This window comes from Gopherus evgoodei, chromosome 5 (assembly GCF_007399415.2).
Source record: "Gopherus evgoodei ecotype Sinaloan lineage chromosome 5, rGopEvg1_v1.p, whole genome shotgun sequence".
Taxonomy (NCBI): Eukaryota; Metazoa; Chordata; order Testudines; family Testudinidae; genus Gopherus; species Gopherus evgoodei.
Window position 1 is genome coordinate 67,236,641 of NC_044326.1, and position 20,625 is coordinate 67,257,265.

General features: G+C 39.2%; 1 pseudogene; it reads right to left on the bottom strand.

Annotated features, from left to right (window-relative positions):
- Positions 1-11,899, bottom strand: part of LOC115652670 — a 31,994-nt pseudogene extending 20,095 nt beyond the window's left edge.
- Between the last annotated feature and the right edge of the window lie 8,726 nt (positions 11,900-20,625).

Here is a 20,625-nt window from a genome sequence, read left to right on the forward strand (position 1 = left end):
ATTTCTCTACTATCCCTTATAATCACTTAAAATCTATCTTTTGTAGTTAATAAACTTGTTTTTACTTTGTCTAAAGCAGTGTGTGTGGAAATCATAACTCAGGGCAGAAAGTTGTTGTATATTTCCTCTCCACATTGAGGGAGGGGGCGAATTTCATGAGCTTATGCTGTACAATTCCCTGTGCAGTGCAAGACTGTATAATTTTGGGTTTACACTCCAGAGGTGGGTATGTGCCTGAGTAGCTGGGAAGTTCCTTAGCTAAAGCCTCCCCAAGCAGAGCTGATTATGGTGTCTATAAATAACTGCTGCTGGGTGTGTCTCTACCTGTATGCGTGCTGGTAAAAGTGCAAGCTGGACCCTGGCAGAGGGCTTGGCAGGCTGATCACAGCATTACAGTGTAAAGGGAGCCCAGGCTGGTGGATTGGGGGACAAAGTGATACCCTAGTTCCAGGTGGTGCCCCGGGGGGAACCTATCACACTTTCCTTTTGCTACTGCTCTGTTGTATAGATTTCTACTCTTCAGAGTTGTTGACTTGCTGCCAAAATCACTAGGCACCTACATGCTACCCAGTAGCAATACAGTGTCCCAACTGTTCCCACCAGCCGCACTGTTATAAACTCATTTGCCAGCATAACAAATCCAGACCTCCTTCTAATCCAAATCTTTGAACTATGTGATTCATAACTGCTTTGTTCCTATTATAACAAGCTAAAGTTAACTCAGACTCCTGCTTAAACATTGGATGGCATTAAGTAATTCAGGCATTAAACTACCTGCAGACTAAGTGTTATACACATCTTTTTGTAGTTGTAGAAATGACACCAAAATATAGCAAATACACTTATCTTTGAAAACAGTTAAACATGATCAAATTTGTGGTCAGCCTAGTTAACCATACATGCCCATGCCATCCCATCAACACTGGCATATTAATCCTAGTCCTTCAAATACTAATTGGAAAATATACACCATAATGCTGGGTGTTGTAATAAACTTCTGCTTGTCATTTACATTTTTTCAGTTGTTTTATTAGAGGCTAGATAGAAGTATGGTAAATCAAAGTTTTCTTATATACTTGACATATTGGTATTACTTTTTGAGCCAGGTGTTATATGTATGTATGTTCTTTATTTTGCACCAAAGGATAACATGGTGCTTTACACACCAGTTATGGAGACCAGTTCTTGGTTTGTAGGAATTTAATATCTATCTTATAGTAAGAGAGTACAAAGAGTAGTTAGAGGGTTAAAGGACAACAGTTAATGACCAGGACATGACTGAGTATATTCTGATATGTATTTCTGTAATGTTGATGCTGACTTTGTGAAGTCAGAATGTAATGTTATGTCATTATTATTGATTTGCATATGTTCTGATTTGCATTTTTATGTAGCATTTACAATGACTTTGGCCATACTCCTTTGTGTATTTTTATAATATTGCTGCTGTCACTGTACTCTAAAATGTATTTTACATAATGGTTTTATACATGCTCTAATATATATTTTTTAAAGAATTAAAGCTGTTTTTTTGTATATGTATTTTTATAATGCTCCTGCTAGCTTTTGCACTTTTTAAGTTATGTTCCTTTGGTTCACATAGAACTGTCTTCCACTTAGTCCCCAAACCCTTTTTGCTCTTTTCAGTTATTTTTCAATAAAACACTTGGATGTAAATGAAAGGAAAACATTTTATAAAATGCAAAAGACATTTTGCACCAGCAAACGACAGAAGATATTTCGCAAAATCCCAAAATGTACTAGTATTTCTCTATTGTGGAGGGGGTCACACATCAATTCTGGGAGATACGTTTCAGCTTTATCCTATTGTTATATATTTCTACTGTCTATAAGAATTTGTGAAAATTTGTTTGGATTAGATTGAAATGCTGACACTTCACAAGAGCTTGATGAACAAATCCAGAACAAAATATATTAACAATATCCAGAATTGCAGTAAAAAGGAATGCTTCATTTATCTCTAATTAGAAGCAAGATGAATAAATTCCGAAAATTCTCCAACGTTACCTCAGTCTGACTCTCACTCATTCAACTCCATTCCTTGACACAGGTAGCATAAAAACATTTGTTTACACATACGTATAAGAGGACTAAAAACGGAACTATAGGAGAAAGTTAACATCTATTTCCTACCTGCAACATAAATTTGTAATGGCTCCTCATAGGTTATACGTACACTGCTGCTGCAAAAATTCTAACAGGCCTCATAGGAACCTTAGAGCCTGAAGGGGCTTCTAAAGCTGCACCTGCCCATACCTTTGATTATGTGTCACCAAGAATCCCAGTGCCTTTAGGCTGAGTCTTTCTGATTGCCTGAGTTGCACCCGGAAGCTCTTTGGTTAGAGTGAAATCTATGATGTAGAGCTTGGTTGGTATTAGTTTTCTTCTCCGCTTACCTGAGTTATCCTTTAACAGATTCATCCTTATGACAGTTCCCTCTCCCTTCTTAATCTCTTTTCCCCTCCTGCACATCTATTATAATATTAGCTTCATTGTTATGATTCTGCTGATTATTATTTAATCACCAATTCTATACTAAGCCCAATAGCACAGAAAAATACAGGGTAAAACTTTTAAGAGTGTTTATAGCTCCACAAAAGGCACTCAGGCACCTAACTCCAGATTTAGGCACATAAATCCCAGTTTTAAGTCTCATTGCAATTCACAGAATCCCTGCTCAGCTGCTGCTTAACCCCATCAGCACCTAAACCCACTCAGTGAGTATGTTTTTGCAGCAAAAGTTCCCTAGGTACCTATGTTTCTGCATCCAAGCATGTGCAGTGTTGCCTCACTTTCCAGACATCCAGAAAACCATCCCTTGCCCCAAACTAACTGCAATCCATTAACCCAGGGAAGATAAGCACCCAGACAACTGTCTTGCCTATGGGGTCTAATCTACCAGGTGCACTCAGAGTCTGCCTAGTTCAGCAGAAAACAACCAAAGAGGGACTGGGGTGTAGAGAAAGATCGCCTTACAACCTTTAGCCTAGTGTTTAGGGTATTCTGTGAACTATAGTCATTCTAACGCTTGCTCTGGCCCAATTAAACTTAATTATTCAATTAGATAGTTAAAGTGGAACAACTTCTCCAGGAGAGGTTGAAGAAGACCCACAGCATAATATCTTATAGCTGAGTGGTTAGAGCACTCATCTGAGAGGTGGCTGATCCCTGTTCAAATCCCTTCTCCTCAGGCAGAGGTGGGACTTAAATAAGAGGTCTACTACATCCCAGGTGAGTATCCTAATCATTAGGATAAAGGTTGTAAGGGAGTGCCTCTTCTACCCCATGGCTGTTTTGCGTAAAGCTAGGTGGCCTCTGAGCATGCCTACTACATTGGGCCCCGCAGGCAAACACTTATCCTACCCATAGTTTGTGGATGGGGGCTAAGGACACACCCTTCTCACTGACATCTCCCACCGGCTAGTTTAAGCTGAAAGCCATCTAGCCTCCTGCCTTTTGTAAATGGCAGTCTAAGCACCTATCTCTCCACAATCATCATATTGGGAGCCTATGCACCCAACTCAGGCTTTCTGGATAACAGTATTGCAACTGTGGTTTTCTAGAAACCTGAAAGTTAGGCATTATGATTCTCTGTGTTGCAGTACCTAAGTCCCTTTGAAGACCCGGGCCTAAATGCTGTAGGCAAAGTCAATGTGACTAAACCTTGGGACTTAGGTTCTCAAGTCACTTTGTTGCTTTTAAAGATTTTATCCACAGTCCCTTCCCAGAGCAATTTGTATTTGGATGCCTATGCTTCCCTCCATGTATTCCTGAGAAGGGGAGCCTGCACCTGCAGGAGACAATTTTGTGAGTCATACAAGAGAAACTGATTGTCAGATACATTCAGCTGGCCACTAGATTTCAATGAAGGTTCTCATCTGAATATTCATTTTGCCAGAGAATGTATCTGACCTTCACTCCCCCACATCCTGTGATGCACTGATTTCCTTTCCACTAACAATTTTGTTGACAACAGCTGCTTTTTGCAGATGTAAAAATTACTTGATTAGAGCTAGATGAATAATTTTGAACAAGTCAATTATTAGATTAATTTTATGTCCTTTTCAGAAATCATATATGAACAGATGAGATTTTCTGGCATTTGTTATGCCAAATTATTCATAGAATAATTTCTGCAAATGTTTTTTATCTGAAGCTTGTTCATGAGCAGTTTTTCTGTGAGTATTTAGAATTCTAAATTTGAAATTACAGTTACTTGAGAAGACACAAAGGTCGTATTGTATGTTTTAATTCCATGATTTGATGAGCATAACTCTTAGAATCAAGTTTCAGAGTGGTAGCCGTGTTAGTCTGTATCAGCAAAAACAACAAGGACTCCTTGTGGCACCTTAGAGACTAACAAATTTATTTGGGCATAGGCTTTTGTGGGCTAACCCACTTCATCAGTGGGTTCTAGCTCACAAAAGCCTATGCCCAAATAAATTTGTTAGTCTCTAAGGTGCCACAAGGACTCCTCTTAGAATCAAGTTTCCAGTGTGTATACTTATGATTGAGTTTGTGATCAGAATGAATTTGTGGTCAAATTCACTAGTAGGCTCTGACTGCTTTGCACTATACTAGTGATGCAAAGCTGTTGTAAGCCCAGTTTAATTTACCAGTTAAGCCACATCTATGACTACTTAATGGCACTGGATTGTTGAAAGACAAACAAGGGATTCTGGTGAGTGAAATTCATTTACCATAAATATTCTGCAGTCTTTGTTGTTTCTGGGAGTGATTGTGCTAGTAGACTTGTTCACTATAATATACAAAAAACATACAACCAAAAAGGACACCAACACAAAGTGAATTTGTTTAAAAATTACTATGAATATTCACAGATTCTTTTTGCAGTTTTGCTCAGCTCTAGTTCTGTTGATGCTACTTGAACAGACAAATCAGTAGTTTTGATGTGCCTTATGCGTTCTTTGAAAATGAGGTTTAGACTTTCATAGAGACTATTGTGATGTGAAAAATTCAGATAAATCTATATCAGTGATGGCTCCAAAAATAGTTGATTAGCCTATATTTACACACATTGACTCTTTCATATAACTCTAATTTCATTTGAAACTCGTCTCTGACCCACGTGAGTCCTACAGCCCACCTAAGGATCCATCTTACAAACATTTATTAGCAACCAATGTATTTAGTACCATCAGTAGTTCTGCTAGCATGATGCTTGACAGTAAGTGCTTGTGAAATAGGCCTCCAGGCCCCAAACCTGCAAGTGCTTATTCCTAACTTACTGATATATATGTATAGTAGGTGCACTGATTTCAGTTAAACACATGCACAAATGTGTGCATGATCAGGACCTTGAATTGTAATCTCTTCAGGGCAGAGCTGTTGTGTGGCATTGTCTATAAATTGTCACATATTTTTAAGCACTCTTTAAATAATAAATAAATGATAATAGATTAAAATAAATGTACACGTGGCCTTGGAGTACACAGTGCATTTAAAATATTCATATTTTCCAGAAGTCTTTTCTTAACTCATCACTTTGCAAACTTTACTGAATGGAACCCACAACAACATTAAAGTTCAACCTTTTTTGATGAATCATTGCTGATTTTTTAAAATTATTGTTTTATTTGTCCAAGACCAATACAGGTTCGAGTAAGTTTTTGATGGAGTGAGGAAAATCAAAACATGACAGATTGAAAGTTCAAAACCACATGGCCGTTTATTGATGGGGAAGGAGGATCCAAGTCTTCCAGCTAACATGTGGATCTTGGCGCGAGACATGGTTTTATTCGAAAGCTCTCTTACTCGTGTCAGCATCTGATTGGTTCCTAGCTCCTTTGCCTTCCAGGTTCTGAGTTGGAGGCCTCCACATAAACAGGATCTGCACACAGCACACTGTCCTTATGCACACGGCACGCTGGTATTTTTGCACAAAGCACTAGCCTGACCCCTAGGTGACGAGGCAGAAAGAGCGGGAAAATGCACATGGCACTATAATGTTGCATACTGCACTAGCCTGACCCTTAGGTGACCAGGGAAAAAGAGCGGGAAAATGCACATGGCACTATAAGGTTGCACACTTAGCACTATGGTGTTGCACATGGTACCAATGTGACCTTTTGACCGACAATTGGCCATACAGACACCATGTTTGAGCATAAGCTTAGGGCTGCGACATGCCCCCGTGGCCGATTGGCAGTCCATCCCGAGAGGGTCAGCTCACACCTAGGAAGGGGGACTAGCCTAGGGAAGGGACAAAAAGAAATTTAGACAAGGGATTTGGTGTCCGACTGATCGTCAGCTGACTGGAAGGCAGAGTACGTAACTTGAATAGGAAGTGCAGATACAGCTTTAACCACCAAGGCTTTAGTACACACAAAACTTAAACAGAAAATAACAACAACAACAACTGCTGCAGCAATTAACCAGTACTTAAAGGATTGTGCCCATTGTCCAAGTCCCCAGTCTGATAATGTAGTTTGATGATAACTGCTGGGTGATGGCAGAGATGTTGTTCCATCCAGGGCGTAGGCGAAGGCAACATTGTCATTTAAAGCGGGAATCAAGATTCTCTAAAGGCTTAACAAAAGTCCTGATGTAACAAATAAACAGTCCTGGTCAGTCTTTTAAAGTCATCTCCCACCCACACCATGCTAGCAACAAGACAAACACCACAGACAAACATAGAACACAAAACATAATTCCTATAATTAAATGCAGTGCCAGTAAATGCATGATACGTTGAGTGCTGTTCAGCTGGCATCAGCCTTCTCTGATCGTCTGAAAGACAGAAACAGAGGTCTACCCTTCTTCAGCTTGACAGTAACAGTGGAGAGGGTGGCTTCAGAATCTAGAATTTTCTACCTCTATTAAACTGACTGCTACAGGAGACGGGACAGAAAAATCCCAATTTGACCTTAGAGCTTCATTGCATGCTGTGGATTCCACCCTGAGGAATAACGAATGAGAGGTTCAGTTCTGCCCACACACCTAACGCCCAAATAAACAGAGCAGAAAAGCCTATCAGGGTTCACCCCATTGAAGCACAAACCCCAGGGGCCGCAGCGAAGTAAGGAAGAGGGGTTAAGCACCCCAGTGGCGCCGCTCCGAGTTCGCCGCAGCCATCTGGAGTCCAGTGTCTGAGCTAGGAGAGTCCCTTTATGGTTGCCAAAATCTGTTACCAAAATGTTGGGTCTGCTGGCACCAGCTTACTTGTAGAGTGTCTGAAAAACAAAAGGGACAATCTTCACCCCCCTGACAGGGAGGTGGAGGCATATAGAAATGAGAGCAGTTGGGATTTTGCCCCCAGGACGGAGAAAGTCAGGACCCAGTTCACCAGAGGGTTTGCATGTGGATGATGCAGTTGTGAGCAAAACTGAAATGACAAAACAGAAAATAGGACATGCCCTAGGGCAAGTCCTGTTATACGTGCCCCCTTTTGTATGATCAGGGCACTTTGAGGGATTATACAAACTTCATTGTTACCAAAACCAAAAAGATAAAACTAGACCTTTACAATCTTCAAAGAGACATGACCATTCTGTGGAACGGTTTGACTTAATAAGCTCATTTACTAAGACCTGGAAAGTTATTGATGATTTTACCCAGAACACTTTAGGTATGGAATGTCTGACTTTCTACCTCCAACAATATCTTTCCAAAGGAGTTTTTTACCCGGGTAATGGCTGAGACTTTGCCCCTGAGAGAGGCTCCTAAAGCCCCTAGTCTAAATGCACTATCCAGGAGTAGGAGCCCCCTTCTGGTAACAGTTGTGTATCCAGATATAAGGCAGCGTAGTTCAAGTTGGTATCTGAGAAATGATATACCTAAACCGTCTCTCTTTGTGCCATGGTGGGATAAATTTAGCAATAAAAGAAATGCTGCAAAAGTCAAAAATCAGGGCGGTGACTATGCTAGTCCTTTACATCTCGGCAAGTTAAAATATGATGATAAACTAAAAGAATCCAGGGGGCATATGTCCCACTGATCCAATTATGACGCCGGGTAAGCCAGTTATGATGTACCAGCCAGGTGTCTGATCGGCCGGTATACAACATGATAGCTATTGGGAAAGTGGCCAGGTTTGGGTACAACAGCTGGGACGGATTGTAAAGCTCCATGGGTTATAACAGGTTGGGACGTATAACAGGTAGCTTGGCACTGCTGGCAAGGGCATATAACTTTTATTGCAGTGCTAACGGGTCAAATCCGATTTATGGTGCCCGTGTACCATGAGAATTTGATAGAGGGCTTGTCCAGGCAAATGCCCCCATTCCTCATACATGTATGTCAAAAAGGATCCTGAGGGCCAGGGAAAGTAACAGAAGGCACCTCGGGGCTACAAGAGGTATTGGCCTTAAAGGTCTGAAGGAGTTGGTTGAGGGTGGTATGGAGTGAGTTGCTGTCTGATCGGTGAGAGGGATAGTGGGTAGAGGGAGCCATGCCCCCGTCAGATACAATTCAAGGGTTAAACGCACTAAGCTTAGCTAGAGTGGAATCTTTCTCAGCTATGGAACTTGAACATAATACCCACTGACCAAAAGCCTCCGGGTTATTGAAGGTGACTAAGGGAAAATACGGCCTGGATCCGGGGAGGAGATGGCTCCGAGTCGATATGTTCAATAATAGTGCAGAGTTGTGTCAATTGCGCCAGTATAGCCTCAACGAGACTGAGAGTTGCCTCTAACTCCTGAATGAGCTGAATTACTAGCTCATGTGCTGGGCTCCCGCTCGGGAGTCTTGGGGGGGTTAATGATGGGTGGACAGGTGCCCCCAGCCGCTTTTAAAATCCCTTGAGCACCCCTCCACAAATGCACTGGATCAGTCCCAGTACCAGCTTCCCCTGACTTGATACAAGTCAACCGATAACTGGCCTCTGTAAGGGCTAGCCGAAAGCCCATATGACAAGTCAGAACACAGCCTGCAGCACCGATAGACAGACTAGCAGTATAAGTCTGGCTCCCAATAATGCAATTCCAACTAATTGCCTCAGAGTGCCCCCGATTGAGTAAGACATGGTACTGAAAATGATTAAACTCCTTATCGGGGGTTTTGTCGGTGACCTTGGTTCGCCACAGACAATTAAAGTATACTGGTGACAAGGAACAATTTTCCTCACTTGATTCTGTTCGTGTTGCCATGTCCGAGACCAATACAAGTTCGAGTAAGTTTTTGATCAAGTGAGGAAAATCAAAACGTGGCAGATTGAAAGTTCAAAACCACGTGGCCGTTTATTGATGGGGAAGGAGTTGCAACTTGGGCTGGGGAGGAGCGCTTTTACTAACTAACAATACTATTAGAATGAGATTATTTACACAACTTGAAACAATCTATTTACAACCAAAACAGGAAACCAAATGATCTGTGATTAACTGCTCATCGGAAATTAGAGCAGATGCACCAAACTGAGTAAACTATATACATTAACCAAATATTGTGAAGTACAACAATTAACCATATAGCAATCAATACAACAATTTAACTTTCATACACTATATGCATAACTTGGTACCAGTAACAACAATATGTACAGTTCTGTACCAAAGAAGGGAGGGAAAAAGAGAAGAGGCTAAGCAAACAGAATATTACAGAAATTAGAATACAAATACCACACTCCAGGCGCAGCTGACCAGCAGTACAGACACCGAGAGCATGACGAATTGATGGGAATTAATCCCACCCGACCCGAGCCGGCTAAATCCGCAGGAGACCCTTCTATCTGGAAGGAGGATCCAAGTCTTCCAGCTAACATGCAGATACTCCTGCAGATCTTGGCGCGAGACATGGTTTTATTCAAAAGCTCTCTTACTCGTGTCAGCATCTGATTGGTCCCTAGCTCCTTCGCCTTCCAGGTTCCGAGTTGGAGCCCTCCACGTAAACAGGATCTGCACATGGCACACTGTCCTTATACGCACGGCACGCTGGTATTTTTGCACAAGGCACTAGCCTGATCCCGAGGTGACCAGGCAGAAAGAGCGGGAAAATGCACACAGCACCATAATGTTGTACACTGCAATACGGTGTTGCACATGGTACCAATGTGACCTTTTGACCGACAATTGGCCATACATACGCCATGTTTGAGCATAGGCTTAGGGCTGCAACATTATTAAACTATCATTTTGTATATTACAAAGCAAAAAAGCTGCAGTGATCTAGGAGGAAAACAATCTTTCATGTATGAGAACAATTGTTCTTAACTTTGGATAGCTGACTGATACTCAAATTGTGTTAAATATGCTTATCCAGGTGCTTCAGTCACAGATAGAACACTGTAGCCTTCAAATAAATAAGTGATGCTCCTAATGAATACTTGGTGACAGCTAGAGTTACTGACTGCTAAAAAATTTTTATGCTTTCAGGAAACACTGTAAGTATATAATAGCAGTAATTCATGTTCAAACAGACATGAATGTGTTATCCTAATACCAGTTACAGTACAGTATATATTTATATGCCACTGTCTACTGCTCAAACTACAATTAATGGGGTACTTTAAATGACAAAGGAAGGAAAACTAAGGAAATATGTAATCCAGGCACTAGAGCAAAAACAAAAGAAAAATTATCAAACTACAATTCAGTGTTTAGGGTGTGACTATGTAAAAGTTTGCAGACAATATCGTTTTTTAAAGGAAAAGTAGGACAGTACCTTTGCTTAGAACTACAGAACAAAAGCAAGAAATAAGCAGGAAAGTAAAGATTCATTCAATACTGGCCTAGTAATTCAGCGGGTAATGTAATATTCTGCTGCGCAAGATACATAGGTTTGAGATTCACACTGTGAATTTGCAGGGCTTAGAAGCATTAAAGAGGATGTGGATATCGAGCACCATCATTGCTTTGGAGGAGAGTAGCCTTTTTTGGAATGAGATGGATTATTGTGCTACAAATGTGGGGTGTGCAGAGATAGGGGAAGGGAAGTTAACAGGGAGAAATGGCAGCCCAAGACCACCAATGGAGAAGTGCATATTTTTATTTACACACTATGATAAGGGTCAACAAAATTAATGAGAAACCCACATTTAAATGATGGAGGGTCTATAACCATGTGAAATTAGTCACTTTTGCTTCACAGGTTTTCATATAGACATTTTTCTTTGTCTTAGTCCATTATGTTTTGCGTGCCAAATCCCATATTTCATTTCAATTTCAAGTGAAACCCAAATGAATGCAAAATATCCGATGAAACATTGTTGAAAATTTCAAGTCTCTTCTGGTTTTATTGTGAGAAAGACAAAGAATATTTCCCTTTATTTTATATGCCCCCTGCTTTGACATGAACTCATAAACCATGCTGTGTTCACTCAGAACTGAGCTTAGGTTCCCTCAAAGGGTTGTGACCCTTGGAAATCTTTAAACAGATGTAGTCAGAGATCTAAGGTGGTAAAGAAACCCAAAAGGACGCATGTGTGAAGCTTGATCCTGCTCCATCTGAAGTCAATGGCAACATTCCCAGTGAGAGTTTCAGAAAGCAGGGGAGGAAGAGGTGTTGTGGTGGTATGGATACATTCAACGAAGAAAGCATAGGTTTTCATATCTTATTTGTACATTAAAACAAAAAAACTCTTTATAAAATTATATTATCACAGGTTACAACAACGTGTCAATGCACTTTGATCTTCTGTTTGCGTTTCTTGTTGATGCAACTGTTCCACTTTGTGACTGGAACTGATACTCTTCTGCCACTAATCCTTTCCACTATGAGTGACATCTTTATGATATATTGTAACCTAAATTGTATCCTTATATTTGTATACCATCTGTCTTCCAGAATTTAGTCCTTGGCCCTCTTCCTCATTTATCTCATCTCCTTTCAACACTTCATTTCTGCATTCCACCTTAAATATCACTTTCATGCAGATGGTACCAAGATTAATATTCTCTTCACGGTTTGATTCTTCACTCATTTTCTAGTTGTCTCAATCACATCAGTTCGCTTTTCCTCCACACTTTCATCAGCTCAGTGTGCTTGTCAGGCAATAGGTGGACAGATTAAATAATAGGACTACACATTTACTAATTATTCATATGGCAAGAAGGCATCATTGGGATGGTTTTAAGAGATGAGATTAAAATTCAAAATAAAGAATTTATCTTTTTTTCTGCTCATGGAATAGCCATAGACAGATAATGAATTCCTTGCATTACTCAATCATTTGATTAATTCTGTCTCAATTTTTAACTCTGTGATAGCAAAGAGTTCTCTGCAATTTTAGATATATGTAATCATTTCTCTTTGAGAGGGGTTGGTCAGTTGTGATTGGTCAAATAATTCATATGGTGTCATTTCACTTTCCCAATTGGATGATTGTACAAGCAAATACTAATTTTCCTCCCAGCACTTAAGCATTTGACTCTGCCAACATTCATGCCAGTAAATCTTGATGCCTGAGATGTTACTGTCACATGACTCCAAATGCCGTATGGCATGGCTCAAATGAATTTATGGTATTGGAGAAAGTATCAATGGAAATCAGTATTAGGTCAGTTCTTGTTTTAGAATATATAATGATGAGTATTGCATAGAAACCAGGGTAGGAGGGCCTCAGTAAAGTTCCTTATGACTCTCCCAACTCTATATCCTTTTTAAAAAAAACATTTTTGGCTTTACTATTAATTTTTTTTCCCTATCTACTTCTTCTTGTGTCTCAGCCTTTCATCTGAGTTTGTTTCTGCAACACTCTCTTTTATTTCTGTTGCAGCACCCAGTCAAGCACCCCCTCTCAGCCACTCACTAGACTGCTCTAGCTACTGGATCCCTGAAGTTTTATATCTCCACACCCTGCCCCAGTATTGGGGTCCCTAGGTCTATGGCCTAAGACCATGCCACTGGAAGCTGCAGGAGGCCACGCCTGCAGAAGGTCAACATAAACAAACTATCTTGCAGCCCGTCAGATTACCAACAGGCTGTGTGCCCACGCACCACAGGTTTCTCACCACTTGTTTAGAGTAATTCTCACTCTCTTTTCTTAGCCCAATGACTATTCATTATCATTATGGATTATGAATTGCCACTATGAATGACAAGTGCCTCAATTTCAATTCCCTAATACAGTGACTAGGTAATTATTACAAAAAGTGCAACATCTTCAACAGGAGAGATTGAGGTTTGCCTACATCACAGTATCATTTCGCTTAGCAGCTAGGGTGCTGTCTTGTAATACAGGAAATGCATGTTCAAATCCCTTCTCCGCATTAGGCAGAAGAGAGAAATTGTCTCCCACATCCTATGTAAGAGCCCTAATAACTGAGCTAAAGTTATAAGGAGTGCACCTCCTTTTCTGGCCATATTGTGATTCCAGGCTGAAAAATCAAAATGGTTCAGAAACATCAAAATGACTCATTTGAATCCAACATAAATGAAACATTTGATTTTTTTTCAGTTCAGTCAAAATGATTCAGTGAACTTGACATGAATTTGGGCACAGCTTTGGGTCAACTGGAAGTGCATTGTTTTGGTAACAACATTTTGTTCAGCTCTACTCCAAACTAAAATCTGTTTTTCCTCCCAACTGCTTCTCTCCCCTTCTTTGGATTAAAAAAAAAAAAGTCACATGATGCACTCTGTTGCATCCAGATTATAAACACAATCTGAGAGGCTGTCTTTGCCCTGAAGAATTTACAGTCTAAAACTTTCTTCTCAATCAATGGGACCATCCACAAGCTTGGCACTAGCCTGATTGGGATTTAAATTGATTAAATTAAATTCTTGAAATGACAAAGGATAGGAGAAAGTATTATTATTAGTGCTAGCTAGAAAATGGAAATCCCTTTCTAGCAAATAAGTGAATAAATAAAATAAATGGCATTATTGTGTCTTAATCAAAGTCAAATAGTGATTTTTTTTTCCTGGGAAGGGATTTGAAAAAAAATAGCCAATCCATTTGGGGAGAACCAGACAGGAGATTTTTTGGCTTGCTGGCAGCCTGCGGGGAGGCATTGGGTCAATTTTACTTTACAATACTACTGGAAAGGCTGAAGGCTGAGATCACTGGCTCCTCACGTGGGGGGTAAGTAAAGAGAAGAAGAGCTCCTGCTCTCTGCTTCTCTGATATCCAGAAGAGGAGGGAAGCTAAAGTGAAACTGACAGGAGACTTTCAGGCTGGCAGCAGGGGAGAGATGATTTTGGCTTTCCAAAAGGAATATTTTATTTTTCAAAGTTGAAATTTTCCTGTGACAAACTTTGTTTTTACCAAAAGGGCATTTTATGTTAGAAAAATCATTTTGGTGGAGAATTCCCAACCAGCTGTAATTATTATCCCTCTTTTACAGGTGGAGAATGGAGGCAGAGAATGACTAACTGATCAACTCATCTGCCTTAATTCTCTTTCTTTCCTGCCTTCTTTCAACTTCCTTCATCTCTTTCAAATCCTTCCTTAAGGCCCACTTGTACCATGATGCCTACAAGAAATCATCAACAAATATAACAGATAGGTAGGTGGCCAGCATGGACTTCTGATATTTATCTTATATATTTGGCTAGATGAATGCAAGTTCCATTACTGTTTCCCTCTTCCCTCCTCCTCCTTCTCCCCAGTTCCTTATATTGTTTATCACATCTATTTGTTTAAATTAGATTAAGTTCTTTGGAGAAGGCACCATCTTTTATTTTCCATTTGTATAGTACCTAGTACAATGGAGCCCTGACTCTGTGGGAGGCCTCTAGGTATATCAAAATAAATAGATAAAGCCATAAAGGAATTAATGTGGTCCCTTGCCATTCCTTCCATTTTCTAACCTCTTCCTCATATACAATTCTCCTTTTTTCAGTTTCTTCCTCCTTTTTGTATTTATAAACCTCTTGACTACTTCCTTCTTTATTTTATATTCATGTTCACCTTAATTATTAACCTTCTTTTGCTCTTCTCCTTTGGTTCACAGTTTCCCTGTATAACAGAGTTCCCTTATCTATTGCTTCATGTTTCTATGGTGCATTCTGGGTCTCTACAACATTTCTTTATTCTCTAATGCCAATGAGGCATCCTAGCAAGAAAAACACATCAGACCTAAGTCAAGCTGATGTCCTACGAATCCTTCCTGAGTGTATTTATTTTTGCTTACTTTTCTTTAATGTCCTGAACAAATTTAAGTAAATAGATCTGTGGGTATAGCTGAGGGGCCTGATATAATTACCTGACTCAATACTGGGGTTCAAGCTTGATGGCATTGGAGTTCTTCTAAAGAAGAAGCATTTAGTCTTAAAGACAGTTTTCTAAAATTGCATGTTAGTCTGATGCCCTAAGCATATTGCACCAAGGGCACCTTGTTGGCTGAACCTTAAGGAACTAAAGTGATGTTCTCAGACATGATTAGAGTTGCATGGCTTTGGGGCTTCCTAAGGCTAAAATGGTTGCAGAAAAGATAAATAAAAGCCATTTTTCTGTTGGACAAACTAATGCTCTGATACCACAGACTTATACATGGACCTTGAATGATAGCAAGAGAAATTATTTAATACTGGATGCTATTGGAACCATATATCTTGTATAATGATGCCCCAAAGACATTCACGTATATCATGTGCTAGACATTTATGACATAAAGTAAGAAAAAGAGCTTTTGTATATTTAGATGGGATATAGATATAACTTCTAAAATTGAAGTGTTTATTTTACATTTTTAAAAGATAACGGTTATTGCTCACTGTTCCCTTTAGCTCTAGATTATTTTTTAAAATAATAACCATTCCTTTTATTCTTATTCATCATAGCTTTGAAGATAGAAGACATCATCTAAAGTCTGACCTTTGGGAGTTTAGGAGGTGTAAGGTATGGTGAGTTGTATTGCTGTACCCTGGTTCATCAAGAGTAGGAAACGTGATGGAAACTTTAGGAAGGAATACATAATGCTCATTGAATCTGACAGTCTCTTGGCAAACAGAAGTTGTTTCCTCAGTGTTCTAGTGTGTTGTGATCTGAGTTAAAGATTTGTGCTTCTTTTTCCCAGAGCAGTAAATATTAGAAATACTGCATTCGTAGCATGCTTAGCATTTTGCTTTGCTCTACAAACTGATTCAAAATTTCAGTTCATTTATGAAAACATCAGCCCATTATCTATTACAATTTTCTTTGTGCCTGAGGCATTCATTGCAAATATAGGGTGACTCCAGTACACAGCAGACATGGACTCTGACCAGTCCATCCAAATAGAATGGTGAAATGGCTTTACCTGAAATATGACCTCTAAAAAGCAGAACTTTCAGAAGGACACAGGATTGCTGAAACGTCTTACTTGTAATTATTGTGTGGTACAAAATCCTTTCATGCCTGATTCTGGCCGCAGGTTGGTTTTACACTGGCATAACCTCATTGATTTCAGTGGAGTAATTCCTTATTTGCATGGGTGTAAATAAAAGAAGAGTCTAGCCCTTCTGTATATAAGCAGCAAGGTAGATGTTACTACTTGTTCCAACACAATGGACAAGGCGCACATGTACTTCTATATTTGTGTAATAGTCATAACAACTCCAATTCAATTATAAAATGACTTCAATGAGCTTATTGCATTCTGTTGGATAGCAGCTGATCTTGAGGTCCCACAGAATTAATTGCTATTTTTGTTAAGTATATGTAAGCAGTACTGGTGGGTTTCTAATCTTCTGTAATCTTTTATGTACCAGCTATGAAGATTCATCCAGCTCCCTGGAAAATGAATTATGAAAATGTCTCTAAAACCAATAAACAGAGATGATGGAAAAAAAATTATGCAAAAGCAGACTTTTGTCTTAGGATGCATATATCATACTTAAATTACTGTCTGAATACTGTTAAAAAGAATTCACACGTTATATAACATGTATAAAATTAAACACACTAGGGCAAGAAAATGTTTTGTATATTGATTAGCCTGTTTTGGGGATTCAGTAGAATCACAAGGGTATCTAATCAGTTCCCTGTCAAATAATTATAACATACTATCTAATATTTTGAACTACCTATGCTACAAAGTGCAATTCATAAATCATATAGCAAATCATGTAATTCAATGTTATGTATTAGGACATTTTCTGAAATACTTAAATATCAGATATGCGCATTGTACAACAAAGCTCACATGAAAAGTACATTCTGTAGACTACACCGCAGTCTGTCATCAATCACATGATCAATCATATGTTTTGAGCCTCTGAATTTAAGGTTTATAAATGTAACAAATAAAGAGACTATTCTGCTCATTATAGCCCCCTTTATTAGATGTTTGTTTCATTATCTGACAACAAAAGAAAGAAGATTGGCAGAGCTGTTCGGGAAAGCCAGTTTCATGTCTGCATGTACCATGCCAGGATCAAGCCAGTGCTATTAGTTCCACAGTTTAATGAGCACAAAATTCACCCAAAATTGTATAAAGCAGAAGTCTATGAGTTTAGTCTTTTTGCTGTAAATTGATATGACACATGACAAAAAGTCAGTATTCCCACAGCAGCAAGTTAAGTGTATTAGAATTGAAGACATCTGTGCTCTACACTTTGTTCCTATACATTGGAGCCATGTGAGCTAGAAAATCTACTTGAGGAGAAACCCTCTGAATCTAGCAGGGCAGGGGTTTAATTAAAGACAATGGTTTCACATAGTTATTCACCTCCTTTCTTTGTTCCCATCTCTCCACTGAACTCTTCTCCCCTCCCATCAGCTCCCTTTTCCTTCTCAAGCCATTGCTTTTACTTTTTATTTCTGACCCCATCTTTATTTTTACATATTTAACTATGTTTATTTATTTAAAAAAAAAAGGTGTCAGGCTCTACTCACAAAGGTGCCTTTAACACATTTTAAAAGCATCAGTCATAGATCAAAGAAAAATTCAGCAGCCAGTCTACTATATATCAAAATAAACCAGTCAAATAAATCCAAACAGAAAAGGTGACAGCACATCCCCCCCCACCTTACCCAGAAACCAAACCTGTGACATTCCCTACTCTCTGCCTTAAAGCCCTGCACAAAAAAGCATTGCAGCATAGCCTGAAACAAAGGACAATAGGTCTAGACTACTATCGAAAGAGCAAATTCCAAAGTCAAAGGCCTTCACAAGTGCTATCAAATGGAGGGGAGCTCATCAATGTATGGTGTTTCATCAAAGTCGAAACATTTTATGGAGACTTAATTTGTTTAGACAAAGTTTTCAGTGGAGAGGTTTATGAGGTCCAGGGCTCAGAGAGAGACAGAGAGAGAGAGAGAACCAAATCAAAGTTAGAGCTCTTTGTTCCAGAAACAGCCATTTTGAAACAGTTCAATTTTGGGAAGACTTTCCAAAGGTATTGCTTTTATTCCAATGTGGATCAAAAACTACTTTTGAAAATTTGAAAGTTGTCACAAAATAGAATGGTCATCCAATGGTAAGCTCCATTGAGGAGGACTCAGCTCAAGCATCTCCACAGATCACAGCTGCCATACTGTTGTACAAAAAAAGGAGGTCTCATGTTGCTTCGTCCTAAACCCCTTAGGGCTTTATAGGTTAAAACAAACTCCTTAAACTCTGTCCAGAAATGAACAGGTAGTCATAGAGCATCAGTATTCTTTGCTTACGGCAAGATGCCACACTTAACAAGTTGGCTGCTGTTACATTAGCTTCAGTTTTCAAGAAGATTCCACCTTCCCCTTCATCTATCTTCTTCTTTCTATGTCACGCTTTCTTGTCTGTCTCCCTATTCCATCCTTTTTCAATTGTTTGTGCTCCACTCTCTAATTTCCCACCATCTTCCTCTTAATGTTTCCACCAATTCTTTCTCTTACTCTCTTTTTCTGCATTAAATGTCTCTTTACCTCTTTCTAGCTACTAGTTCCCAATGGGCTTGTTTTTGTTTTTGCAATCCCCAAATCTCTGTTTTACTGATCTTTCAATTTCTTATATCTTCCTGCAGAATAAGAGAGGTTCATGTGAACAGACCCAGAGATTACATGCAAATTGTTAGTACAGAAATTACTGCTGCTTGTAGCTGCAGAACTTACAATACCTTCATCTTAAAAGAAAAATTACTTATTTCTCTAGAACTATATTATATAAGGGTCTGAACTAATGCTAAGAAACTAATGAACAAATCCATCAAATAATGTGGGCAGTTCTTTTGGGGGAGTTCCATGGACTGTGCTATACAGGTTAGATTAGATGATCACAATGGTCTTTTCTGGCCTTGAACTCTATTAACGGTGTATGCGACCATTTTAATTCATTTCCCTCCAAATATTTAGACAAGTGAAATTTTGCTGTCATGAAAAGTTAGTAAGAATGCTCATGAAGACTACCACAAACGTGCACTAGAAGCATTCACACTGAAGTTATGAAATCTCTTTGTGGATTGCAGGTTGGAAGGAAAGGAAGCTGTCTCTGGAAGATAAGCAGGAAAAATGAGGATATTTTTACAGCAAGCAGCAGCAATAAAAGTCTATACTAATTTGTGTTCAGATATTGAACCACCACTGCCGCCATGAGGAGAGGATAGTTACATGGCCCTGGAAAAATGGTTGAGTGCATGGAATTTTGCTAGTTAATAAGGCAGGAAGTTCAGTGCCTTATGGCCCAAGCCCTCTTTCACCACCTGGAATGATACTGTCCAGAGGTTAATGCCAGCTTGCATCCTGAGGCATCTCTAAAAACATCTCGGGTCAGCTGCGTTTCCATATAGTAGCAATAAATTAAGAGAAGGGGGCAGGAGAGAAAAGTAAGCAGATGTGGTAACAGAGTAGTTCCCAGCTACCAGTAACTACCAGGTAAGGGCAGTTACTCAGCACTGTGGTTGTTCTTTTAACCACAGAGAGGTACATCAACTGCATACAGGAACCTTGAAGAGTGTTTGCAGCTGCTTGATAATGCTACTGCACCACTATTTCAGATTGCAGTGATCAAATTGCTCATGCCGATATGCTCAACAGCATGTGAAGAAATGCTAGGAACGTGGTTGTGGAAATCATAATGATGAATATAACTTTTTGTTTAACTTTTTAATCACATCCACACGAGAATGATGGGTTTTTGTTTCGTTTTGATTTAATATATTTTGAGCTTTTAAATTGAAAGAAAAAGATTACACAAATAATCAAGTACTCCTAAGCAATACTACTATTCTCTGTGTGTGTGTGTGTGTGTGTGTGTGCGCGTGTGTCATTGGACAGTCACACATGCAGGCATCCAGTTACATTCATGATGGCATGTGTATTCACCTAGAGCTTTATCCTTGTGTTTATTGACATTTATTTCAATATACTCTGGTAGCTTCAAATGTATTCTTGTGTACAGATATACAAAACATACAGCTTGAATGTATTTCAATGTTCATCAGAGCTTTTCAGACTGAGTGGGAGATCTCCAGAAATGTGTGTAAAAACTATGCATGATGCGTAAGAGTGTGATTATTTTAAAGAGCTATAACTGTATTTCTAAACCAAATTTCTTCAAAACGAACACATACATATTTATTCCATTGAGGACTAAGGAGGATCTGTTCCTCTATATGTATACATATCAGTAACTTTAGTCACATAGTCATCCCATTGAAAACAATTTTTTGCAGGATTGTGACCGAAGGCCTTGTGTATATTCAAAATTCAACAAAAATGCACTTATTCAATATCAGTGGGATTGTACTCCTGGGGGACAAGTTTTTAAAGCTATTTAGGCATCTAAAGATGCAGGTAAGTGCATG